Genomic DNA, 12,771 nt, shown 5'->3' with positions numbered 1-12,771 from the left:
CAGATGCTTAACGACTGAGCCACCCAGGTGCCCCTGTCACAGGTTCCTAATACTGGTTAGAACACAGAGGACTCTAAAGCAGAGCTTCCCGACCTCCTTCATGCCGTAGCCCACTTAGAAAGTGGAAACATCTGTGCAGCATCTAAGGTCAAAGGATGAGGGGCTTTGGCTGCCCCTGGGGCAGAGGGGCTCCATGTCAGCAACCTGGCAGCAGTTCTCCGGGGTGAGCCAAGAGAGAAACTCTGCTCTGAGGACTCAGTAGAGAGAAGGGAGGGAAGAAGTGTGGGATGGACATGCACATACAAGTCTGCACACTATTCAGGGGGTTCACAGTCTACATAAAAATCCTCACCCTCTATCACCGGCATCCTTCCTCCAGTGGGATTCTGGGGATTATGTCATATCTGAGGTTGCACAGTTCATTAGTGACACATCTAGAATGAGACCCAAGTGCCCCAACACATTCAACTTCTCGATACTCCCTGCCAATTTCCGGGGACAGATGGAATACTCTACCACTTCTGAACAGGTGGAGTCTGAAATGCAGGTGCAATGGGCCAGTAGGGCCAAAATACAAAGCTTCTAGAGGACAAGAGAATACTCCAGTCTGCTCTCGGGATTTTGGAGTCCTTGTGTTTCTGGTGCTGGATAAAGGAAATGGGAGAGGAGAGCAGACAAGATTACCCAATAGGACAGAGTAGTCAGAAAGGGAGGCAAGGACTGTATCTTGAGGGACAGCAGAGAGAAACAGTGATAAGAGCACGGGGAGCATCTTTTGTTTTAATAACACAACTCATAGAGGTCTCGTGGGATCCCAGATGGCTCCTGAGTGAGAGGGCTGGTCACCAGAAACACCACGCCGTGATTAGAACTTAGAATTTTCAGCACGCCCATCCCGACCCCTCCATTCCTCCAGAGAGGGGAGAGGGGCTGGAAGTGGACCATGTCTATGTGAGGAAGCATCCATAAAAATCCCAGTAGCAGGGGTTTCAGGGAGCTTCCAGGTGAGTGAACATATCCACGTACCGGGAGGGTGACAGCTCCACAGGGACAGACATTCCTGTGCTTGGGACCCTCCCAGACTGTACCCCTTGTGTCTCTGCATCTGGCTATTCATCTGTATCCTTTATCATATCCTTTAATAAGCTGGTCAATGAAAACAAATGTTTCCCACAGTTCCCTGAGCCACTCTAGCAAATCAGTCAAAGCTGAGGAGGAGTTGTGGGAACCTCTGATTTGTAGTCAAGTTGTTCAGAAGCTGTGGGTAACCTGGGGCCCTCCTACTTGTGACTCGCACCTGAATGTGATGGAACAGTCTCATGGGACTGAGCCCTTAACCCGTGGGATCTGACGCCATCTCAAGACAGACAGCGTCAAAGCTGAGTTAAACTACAGGACATCCAGCTGGTGTTGCAGAGTTGTCTGGTGAGGGGAAAACCCAAACATTTACTCACCGTAAGTGCTAGAAGCAAAGTGCTCTCTGTGAATGTGGTAATACTACGAAAGTGATGGAGAACTGAATTATTTTTCTTTACATACGCACTCACACAAGATAGTATGTATGCCAGGTCTTTGCTGATGTGAACTGACACATATTCTATTTCTAGCAAAGTATCACAAAGAATCACCTCAAGGAAAAAGCAAAGATACAAAATATGGATAAGCAGGAAGAAAAGAAGCAATGTCTTCTCTTTCCCATCAAGAGTAAGACCATTACCGAATTATCCATGATTCTGCTCTTACGTGAATAACCATATATTTCAACAGTATCTGAAGAAAAAAGCGTGTTTGGTCCTCAGTGATCTTTTCCCCTCATATGGCTGGCAGGAGAGGAGTGATTTCTTCTGGATATATCTTTGCAGCAGAGTGGGGAAAAAAGGAGAGCTCTTTCACCAAAGTCCTTTTAGGACTTTTTTAAAATGGCCGCTATTAAAATACATCTGCTGCTCCACTGGAACCTGCTCACACTGTACTCCAGGCCTCTGTGCATGAAGGGCTTCCAAATATGGTACAAATGTCCATGACGCCCCCTCTCCCTCTCTTTCAAATTCTGCTTTGGTCAGCCTAAGATCAAGTACCTGTCATTGGGCAGTCAAGTGATATGCATTAATAAATCAGTGGCCCTAACTGCCAAGTTTCTTGAAAACTCACAGGACTCAAATGGCTGCCATTAATACTCCCAGGAGGCCACTACTGTCCTTCCATGAATGCTGCATGAAAATACAGAGCTGGCCAAAAAGAGCCTGGATGAGCAGATGAATGTCCACTCATGAAACAATCATCATGAGGACAATAAACAGTAGTTCAGGATGGTGGATGTAAATCTCATTAACAGCCACGAAAACACTCCAGACGCACCACGTGTCTCTACTTCTTGCTATTGCCAACATCTGTCCCCTCCCTTCCATTCCTGTTTCCACCACTTCAGTAAATTTCTCCTGTCACCATTTCATATAAAATAGGCTCTGATTCTTCCAATTCTAATGTCCGTAAGACTTTCCTGTGAATATGAGCAGGGAGTAGTAATTCCTCCTTTGAACCCATCTATGAAATAAAGATTTCTATTCAGGATAATGGCAAACCGAAGAATTCCTCAATGTAACTTCAAGAGTCATTTCAACCTGTGAGGTCTGCTAATGCTCCTCACCATGAGCCACACTAGGGTTAGGACTGATGAGTGTCTCCAGCATACAGGGCCCTCGGGATGACATGATCGCTGCGAAACCAGGCACGAGGCAAGCACAAATCAGCACCTGCTCTTCTGCACAGTGTGTCTGAAGTGCTTGAAGCCACAGAAGAAACAGCCTGATTCCTTCACATCTTATCTAAAAACAAAATTAAAGGTGACAAAATTAAACACTTACATGTTTATGCAGAGATGCATTGCAATGCAGAATCAGTTCTGAGAAAGAAAAACTAGAAGTTAAAGGTACTGTTAAATTCCTGCACCAAGTTCTTAGTGACAAGGAAGCAGGTGTGCTGCAAGAAGCACAAGGATTCAGAGCTTGGGGTCTGGACCCACAGTGCCTGGGCTTGAATTCAGGCTCTGCTGCTTGCTGACTTAGCTGTGGCCAGTGGAGAACCACTGAACTTCTCTATGCATTAGTCTCCCCCTCTGTAAAATAGGGATGATAACCGAATTTACCACAAAGCACTCGTACAGGGTTAAGTGAGTTACAACAGTGCCTGTATCATCAACAGTCAGTTATCCTCAAAAACAATGCAAAGATAATTTTCCTCCAAATTTACACTGTGCTTTGAATAGGGTTTATGTCATATCACTACAGCATTCACATGTATAATGCAATGTTCTTGACAAATCTTAGAGCTAAATAAAGACCTGGTTCAATGGGACCTGGTTCAATGGGACAGGGCAGCTCTCCATTTCCCTGCCTCATGTCCCTACTCTGCTCTCTCCAACAGCTTCCCTGGGCTCTGAACGACCAGTATGACTTGGTGGAATGCATCAGTACAGGCATATGGGCCCTTTATCCTCCTCTACACTTACTTTCAGCTCCATCCCATTCTTAAAATTTATAAACACAGGTAAGAACTTCCGTTTCTGGATTTCTAAATGGCTGAAAGGATAACACCAATAAAAGAGATGAAATAAGCAAAAAAGATGAAAAACATGTCAGATGAAGCTGAAAGATGCAGTGAGCTCCAAATGTAGGCAGGTGAGGGACTGGCTGATCTCTCAACTACACCAGGGTGGTGCAGATTCCTCAAGAGGAAGTGTTTAAGCCAAACATGAGGCTCCACAGGAAAGCCAGAGAAGAAAGGGAGGGAGGGGAGGGGAGGGGAGGAGAGGAAAGGAAAGGAAAGAAAAAAGAAAAGGAAAAGGAAAAGGAAAAGGAAAAGGAAAAGGAAAAAAGCAAGCTTGGCTGGCTCCCCATAGAAGTCAAATACACTGAGACAGACACCCTGTGTGGAGACAGTTCTACCCCATCAACAGTGGATTCCAAGACACACTCAGACATGCCCATGGACACACCACTGCTGTGCACAAAACTTTAGGACCACTCACACCCGTCCCCCTTCTCCAAGCAGGCAAAATAAGTGGTGACATTGCTGAATACGAGAGAGAAACAAATGACACAGCTCTATGTATATCTAACCAAATCATGTTAAATTTAACACGAGGAAAGTTTCTACAAAATTCTATTACGATGGCAACTTTTTATGTTACCTGTATTTGAGTTAACAAAATGTAAATAAGGCCAATAATAAACATGAGGTCACAACCTGATAAGTTTTAACTATAACACTATTAATTGAAATAGGAGGGATAAAATATGGAATCTATTGTGAAGCTAAGAATAGTTCACCTCCCTTTTTCAACATGTAAAAAATAGTTAACATCAAATTTAAGTGGCTATGAGTGTTTAAATAAGTATAAAACAAAAAGTATTTGAACTTATCAAAGGTACACACAGAACTACAAGGGAATAACCTCCCATAAAATACGTATCTCTGGCTGGCTTCTTTTGCCATTTATGTTTTAGGGTCATCTTATCCAGCATTGAATAGTATACATCATTATAAAAGGTATGTTCGTTTTAAAATGAGCCAATGTTAACCTAAAGTACAAGATCGATGTGCTGCAAAGAGGTAAACATTCAACAGGAAGGCTCTGCTGCTCTTTTCCCCAACAAGGGTTCTCAAAACCAGCAAAAATTATTCAGAGACAACTATAGTTTTAACAAGATTACTGGGATGAACAGAACCCAGCACAGGAATGCTGAAGCTCAGAGAGGAACTCCAACCCCTTCCCTTTCCTGAAGATAAAAGTGGAGCAGTTAGCGCCTTGCCAATGGTTCCTTGACTATACACAGCAAAATCAAAATGAGAACTCCGAATTTCAAACCCTGAATCCCAAGCCCTGTTCTCTGAATAATATTTAAAATGTCTATCACAGTAAGTTATGAGATAAGAACAAAAGCTCTAACAATATTTGCCATATAATTTTCAATTTAAAATAAAAAGTAAGTTGAGTGGTTTTTAAAGATCTTTTTTCCCTCAAAATGGCCCTCTTTTGTCACTTTGTGGCACTCATAAATTTAAGAGTGATGCAAAATGCCATTGCACATTCACCTAAAATAAATACTTTTAATAGAATTTCCAGTGCGTAGAAGCTTCTTTAAAGTTGAGCCTCAAAAACCGAGTTAGAAATAAAGTACATAAACTTATACCATACACACAAAAAAACTCAAAATGGATTAAGATATGTTTTAAAAGATCAGTTTTAGAAAGAAAATATGTACTTGTGACAAGATACAATTTTTAAAAAATAAAAGAAAGATGACCTTCAGAAAAAAGCAATGTCATAGGAGAGAGAGATCTTTAAGATGAAAGTACTTCAAGTATGAACCTCTTCAAAACTCTTAAAAGAGTCAAAATGATTCATATTAAAGTAACATACATGCTCGCCATGGATTATGTGTAAATATCTCATCATGCGTAAAATAAATGATTTTTTTAAATTTCTAAAGTTAAAAATAAAACTGCTGCTCACAGAACATTTTTACGAGAACATTCTGTAAATATTCAAAACCGCACGTTTCTTTCCTTGTGGTGACAATCACATTTATGGGTTCAGTCCTCTAACGGAACTCTGGTCACTGTCAAGGAGAAGGAATCAAAGTTTACTCAGAACTACACCAGTCAAGTGCAAAACCTTTGGTGCTGCATCCCACTTCAACGACAAAAGTCTCTCTTATGAGGATGGAATCATATTACCTATCATCCTATAAATGTGTTCACGTCTTAGTATGGAGATGGCTTGGCAACCCAACTAAATATCAGATGTAGGCTCTAAACGGGATCTTAACCTTCAAGAAGGAAGTAATTTTTAAAAATGAAAATATATTAGAAGTTAGGGAAGAGAACATGTCCTCCCAAATTTTTCTGGGAAAAAAGAACTATTAAGATCTCCTGATGAGAAGGTTTATGCAATAATTAAAACTTGGACATTTTCTAACTCTTGTGCCACTTAGAATACTGAGGCTTAGTGGAAACTCACCATTGTTATGACCATAGTACAGCACTAAATTACCAATGGTTTGTAAATGAGTAAGGGAAGTTAAAGTGCCCTCCTCCCTCTACTTCTCCGGTCACCAAACCATCTCCAGTAATTTTCGGTCTAGAGCCAGCACTCACTGGGCTAAGCTCTCTCACAGCTACAGTTCAAGTGCCTGTGCTCATGGGACTGTTTTACCCAACACCTCTCCTTAACCTGGGGCCATGTTCATCCATTCTTCAACAAAGTCCGGTGTGCCTTAGTTTAATACTGGCTCCAGTATGCCCATGAGGACCTCATGTGGTTGGCACTGTCAACAGACACTCCACTCCTCAAGAGATTTGAGATAAATTCTGCACACACACATCTAGCAAATCCATCATCTTGCAACACATTCTTGGAAACACTTTCTCCTGGTCATTGTGCATGAGCACTGGGGCTTGTCAGCCCTTTCTCTTCTTTGACTAGGTCCACAGTTTCAACTTTGACGTTTGGCCTACACACAGCTGCCTATATCCACTCATTTCTACATGGAGAGAAAAAAAAAACTTATAGAAATGACAGCCTTTACAAAGAGACATACAGACTGTCTGACCCATATCTGCCAATAGTCCCTGACTTTTTTTGAAATTCACCTAATTTGTTAGAGCAGCAATAGAAAATGAATACATACATATTTGATCTATCCCATCTTGTTGTATTCAGAAACTCCTGAATGTGTGAAACAGTACAGGTTAGCAGTTACAAGCCGGAGTCAGAAGTCAGACTGCTAGGGTTGAACAGATTCTATGAACTTCAAACTTCTATTGGCTAACTTTGATTGTATTTTATAAATATTCTTTGAATATTTATATTCAAATAAATATTTGAGTCTTATTGCTTTTCAGGAGGGCTGGGTCTAGGACAAGAAGAGTGAGGGGTCTGCATAAGATTTAAGGGGACACCAAAACTCAGTAATCAAAGTAAGTAATATTTTAATACGATACTTTCTAAAAATCAAAATTAATGCAAAAAAATCCATGATGAACACTATTAAAGTTGAAATAAGTACCAGTGTTCAGCTAAGCCATACCGGAGCTTAAGGTAAAAGGAAAAATGTGTACCACTATAGATATGTTTTGATGTATTTTTAATGGTTCATTTTTTCCAGAACATTTAAACATTGAAAAAACAAAATCTCAATATTGAACAATCAAAAAAGATTAAAACTCATCATTAGCTTCAATATTTTGTTTATAACACAGAATGCATTATAAGTTTACTTTCCTGGCTTTAATGGAACAAATTCAGCAACATTTTCAAAATCTTCACTTAGCTTACTTTTAGTTCTGAGAACTGCAATGCTTGACAATTTCTCTTGACAAAGTAACAATCTTTTAGATATCTTTTTAAGGCCACTAGTTCACAAAGATAGTTTTAATCTAATTTTAGCATTAGAAAATGGATTCTTATTTGGTTTTAATTTTTAAAAAACTCTCTCTGTATCATGCCTCAAGCCAATTAATAAGCAAAGGCAGTATATCACACCAGGAAAAGTACAAAAACACGGAGAAACCCCCTTTGGGGTGCTGGCATACAAGGTGTGCTGAAAGTTGCCAGTTGAGCAGGAACACAGAACTTTCTGGCACTACAGTATCTACAATAAGCACTCAGAAGCAGCAGTCCACTGGAGCAATCTGAAATTAATCTCAAAAGGAATCAAGGACCTAAATGTGAATCATACTAATTATAGCATTTCTACAAGAAAACATAGAAGGTCTTTGTGATCTTGGCTTAGGCAAAGATTCCTTAGACGGGACACCAAAGGCACGATCCACAATAGAAAAACTGATAAACTGGACTTTATAAAAATTTTTAAAAGTTTACTCTTTGAAGGACACAACAAAGGGAATGAAAAGACAGGTCAGAGATGGGGAGAAAAGATTTCCAAGCCACATATTTGACAAAGTACTTAAATCTGGAATATATAAGGAACTTCCAAAATTCAATAGTAAGAAGACAAACAACTCAATTAAACAAAATGTTCAACTGATGAATGGATAAAGGAGATGTGGTTCGTATCTACGATGGAATATTCCTCAGCCATCAGAAAGGATGAATATCCACCATTTGCATCGACATGGATGGAACTAGAGAGGATTATGCTAAGTGAGATAAGTCAAGCAGAGAAAGACAATTATCATATGGTTTCACTCATATGTGGGACATGAGGAATAGCTCAGAGGACCACAAGGGAAGGGAGGGAAAACTGAATGGGAAGAAATTAGAGAGGGACACAAACCATGAGAGACTCTGGACTCTGGGAACCAAACTGAGGGTTACAGAAGGGAGGGGGTGGGGGAGGGGTAAACAGGTGAAGGGTATTAAGGAGGGCGCCTGTGGTGATGAGCACTGGGTGGTATACGCAACTAACGAATCGCCAAACACTACACCAAAAACTAATGATGGCTAATTGAACCTGATAAAAATTAATAAATAAATGTTTTCATAAAAAAAAGTCCCATCAATTCAAACATACACACTGCCAAAGACATACAGTTGGCAAATACCACATGAAAGATGCTCAAGATCATTAGTCATTAGAGAAATGCAAATTAAAACCACAATAAGATACCACTACCACTAAAATAAAAAGACTGATCACACTAAGTGTCAATGAGAATGTAAAATAACTACAATAACTACAAGAGCTCTCATACTGCTGTTGAGAATATCAGCCACTATGGGAAGAGTCTGGCAGTTAAACATATGACTCGATATGATTCAGCCATTCCATTCGCAAGAGTCAGGAAAGCACATGTATACATAAAGACTTGTACACAAATGTTGCAGTGGCTTTGTTTATATTCAAATACTAGAAGCAACCCAAATGCCTACCAACAAGTGACTGGATACACAAACTATGGTGTATCTATACAATGGAATACTGTACTACTCAGAAATGAACTATTAATATATGCACCAACACAGAAGAATCTCGAAATAATTATGTTGACTAAAAGAAGCCAAACAAAGAAGAGTACACACTGCACGATTCTATTTCTGTAAGATTCTAGAAAATCAAATTAATCTATAACAACAAAAAGTAGATCAGTGGTGACCTGGAGACTGGGCAGGGAGGTGGGAAAAGGGCATGAGAAAATCACTGAGAATGATGGCTATGTTCATTCTCTTGATTGTCATAATGATTTCACATTCTCTTGATGGTCAAGATGTTATGTATAAACCTATGTCAAAACTTCTCAAAATTAACATTATCTACACATAATAGTTTATTGTATGTCAATTATACTCCCCAAAAAGAACTGCTTTTTTAAAAAGGAAAAAACAGAGGAGGTGGCCGGCAAGTAACTAAATGAAAGATCAGAAGGACAGAGGTTGTGCTCAGATACAGGTCTGCATGATGACAAGGGGGCAGAAGATAAAGTCGAAACCATGGAGGGTGAGCGGTCGGGGAGCTGATGGGTAACTTGGCATGAAGGCAAAGGACTCGGAGACAGCAAAGCCATTAAAAAAAAAAAAGGCAAGTAAGCAGAAGATCAGAAGACATGGCGGCAACGAGGAAGGACAAGTTCTAGTCAAGGGAGAAGTTTCTACAGAGGGGGTGGTGGATGAGGTCTGGAATGGGCCTTGGAGAAAAGAAAGACCACGATCTCACCCCCACAGGCCTGAGGGAGACAAAGAAGCCTGAGAGAAAAGCCAGGGTTCAAAGAGCCGAGGAGGTGAAACCAAGAGGCTGAGGCTCTAGGGCTGTGGCTTAACCCAGTAAGAGGATTTCCAGAGGACTGAGTACAAAGTGGGAAGGAGGGCAAGAAATGCAGGGTAATGATGATGAAAGCACCCCAGAGAGGACCCTGGGAAGACACCAAGTGGGTCAAAGGGGCACTAGGCTCAGCCATCACCTGGTAGACACAAAGGCATGCAGGGTCCCCGTAGTTCAGCCTGGCCGAGATGCATCTCTGGGGGAGTCCTAGTGTAAAGTGCACAGAAGACCCTGTTCCCTCAGGAAGAGGGGGCTGTGGTGTGTCCTGACTATGAGGGACCCAGGGAGGGCTGTCAGGCTCAGGCTCCCCAGCAGTAGTTAGAGCTCAGTGAGCTGTAGAAACTTTGAGAAAGAAGGCTGCTCAGAGCACTGTCAGGCCACTGGGTAGCCCCAGACATAACACGAGGGATACTCTTACAAAGTCATCAACAAATCTGCAGTGTATTATGCATTGGTTTTTATATTATGTATCAGAAGAACCTGGCTGAGCAAACTAGATGAATAACGACTCCTATAAAAAACACATATGAGGTACTCTGTGAACCTTCCATTTGAGCCCACTCCTTTAAAACTCAAGGGCTATTTATTTTGAAGATTTTTGATAGAAAACATCTCTAGTACAAAACAAATCCTTCCACCCACAGCAAACATTTACCGCATACAGGCATAGCACTGTATGCCGAACGGGACAGGAAATGTGCTTCCTAGAGACTCATGAGCAGTAAACCCTCTTAAAGCAAACCCACAGAACTTGAATCCTGTACTGATGACGCATGGGCACATGAAAGGGGGCCAGAGCCTGTCCCTGCACCAAATATTCTTGGTTTACTGATGTGCCATTCTTTATCATCTCCTCACATCCTATCAGCTCTCATTATTACAGAGATAAGGCTTCAAGTGCCCACCCTTGTCCACCATGACGTATTGGCCTAAAATTGACTTTAGGAAAATCTTCCCATTCATCATTAGTCATGGGAACGTACAAACAGTTGAGTAGGAGGTTGGCAGACATCACAGTTGGTGAGTGTTCTGTCAGTCACCTCCCTTATCTTCCTACCCTCTAAACCTCACTTGAAGCAGTATCTCTAGATGCCTGGAATAATGAACGGTGTTCATTTCACATGACAACACTGAGAGTCCAAACAGGCTTCCTCATTCAATGGCTTATATATAGCAAGGAGCCAGCCTTTACATCCTTACGCATAGAGAAATGTATAGACTACTTTCTCCCTCTAAAAACAGTTTAGAGAGAAACAGAACCTCTCTCTTTGCTACTGACAAAACAAGATGGCAGGATAAGAAACTGACTTCAAATGGACTTCACACTGTGGCAGTTGATGCTTCAAATTCACTTCTTCTTTCTCTGTATAAACCTGGCTATCTGATAGGTCCGAGAACTTTGAAGACTTGCAGAATATAGGAGTTGCTCTTATTTTAGGTTTCGAAATGTAGGGACATTATTTGTAGTGTGTGACAGGAAGCATACCAAATCAGTGGTGTGTGAACCCAGCTTCAAGGTTCTAACTCAGTATTCCGGAGTACCTTGGCCACTACCAGCCATGGTAACATTTAATTAAGTAGTTTATACAGGAGTGGTCTTCAGATTAGGTAAGAAATATTAGATATCTAGAATATAAGAGATCTAAAATGAGGGATACTAGGTATGTAGAATGTCTGGAATAGACTAGTGAAAAGCTTCCTGTCCTAGCCTCAAGAGGTTTCGAGGAAGTCCAGAAGATACCGATGCTATGGAAATATTGAACGCACATTCCTTCCTTTTGAAATCTGGTGTTTCCTTATAGTCTCAGTTTTTATAACTAACTTGGTCAAGACCTTGAGTGACAAAATGGTAGCCATTTTAACAAATCCAAATAAACTGAGAAGAATGCAAGAGAATGAGGTCAAGAAAACGTGTAGAACTGCTCATCCACAATCCCTTATCAGCAATTTCAAAATCCAAGAAGTTATGAAAACAAAAGCTTTGTGTGTGTAATTCACTAGTGGACAGGATCTGATCTGCATCTAACTCATGTGGTGGCAACACCCGACTAACCTGAGGTTATTTTGGATTTAGTTATCCCACTGATACCAAACATTCATATCTTAGGCTACAGAAATAAGAATTCTCTTGGTTACAGGGTGCTGTCCAGTCCCCTGGGCTGTTACATATAGACATCAACATTGTGTTAATGTTTCTTGAACGTCAATAGACCACAGTGCAATTCTAAAATCTGAAAAATTCTGATTCCAAAGTACATACAGCCTGAAGATCATAATAAAAGATCTGGAGACCTAACCACCAACTTCTACCCAGTTTGATAAATCATGCAAAAATACATTTATCTGAAAAGAGCCTGTTTGATTCAAGTTTTAAGCATATAAGCATCAAAATAAGGATGATTTTATATACAAATGCTCATACTTTAACATTCTTTTTTTTTTTTAAGATTTTATTTATTTATTTGACAGAGCGATAGCCAGCCAGAGAGGGAACACAAGCAGGGGGAGTGGGAGAGGAAGAAGGAGGCCCTCAGCAGGGAGCCTGATGTGGGGCTCGATCCCAGGACCCTGGGATCACGCCCTGAGCCGAAGGCAGACATTTCACGACTGAGCCATCCAGGCGCCCCTTATACGTCAACATTCTAAAACATGACTCATTCTGACCGTGTCACACAGACAGCTTATTCTATACACTAGATAAACTCGCTTATTCTACACACTAAACTAGATAAACAGCACCTGTTCTTATGCTGGCTCAGGAGACTAGTACTCTGCAATCCCAACCCAAGAGTCACTGTTCTCAGTCAGACACTACTAAACTGGGTAAAAAGCTAACTGTACCTGCAATCTTAACCAGTCCATGTGGTCATAGTAGCCAGAATTAAGGTAATCCGATAGACCACCTCCTAGATACATAAAGTTTCACAACACAAAGAGCAAATGAGTTTCTACACCCATTCCCAGTAAGTTTATTCAGGCTGAGGGGGGC

General features: G+C 41.0%; 1 long non-coding RNA gene across 2 annotated transcripts in view; it reads right to left on the bottom strand.

The window, feature by feature from the left end:
- Positions 1 to 1,553: 1,553 nt before the first annotated feature.
- The window catches only part of LOC103680844, a 91,254-nt gene continuing 80,036 nt past the window's right edge, over positions 1,554 to 12,771 (bottom strand). For both annotated transcript variants that reach the window (XR_005833091.1, XR_005833092.1), the window contains exon 5: positions 1,554 to 1,854. This is a non-coding gene — a long non-coding RNA (uncharacterized LOC103680844). The remainder of the gene's footprint in view (positions 1,855 to 12,771) is intronic.

The sequence above is a fragment of the Ursus maritimus genome, unplaced genomic scaffold (assembly GCF_017311325.1).
Source record: "Ursus maritimus isolate PB19 unplaced genomic scaffold, ASM1731132v1 scaffold_62, whole genome shotgun sequence".
Lineage (NCBI taxonomy): Eukaryota > Metazoa > Chordata > Mammalia > Carnivora > Ursidae > Ursus > Ursus maritimus.
Note: the sequence above shows the minus strand (reverse complement) of the source record. Positions and strands in the feature narration are given on the sequence as shown.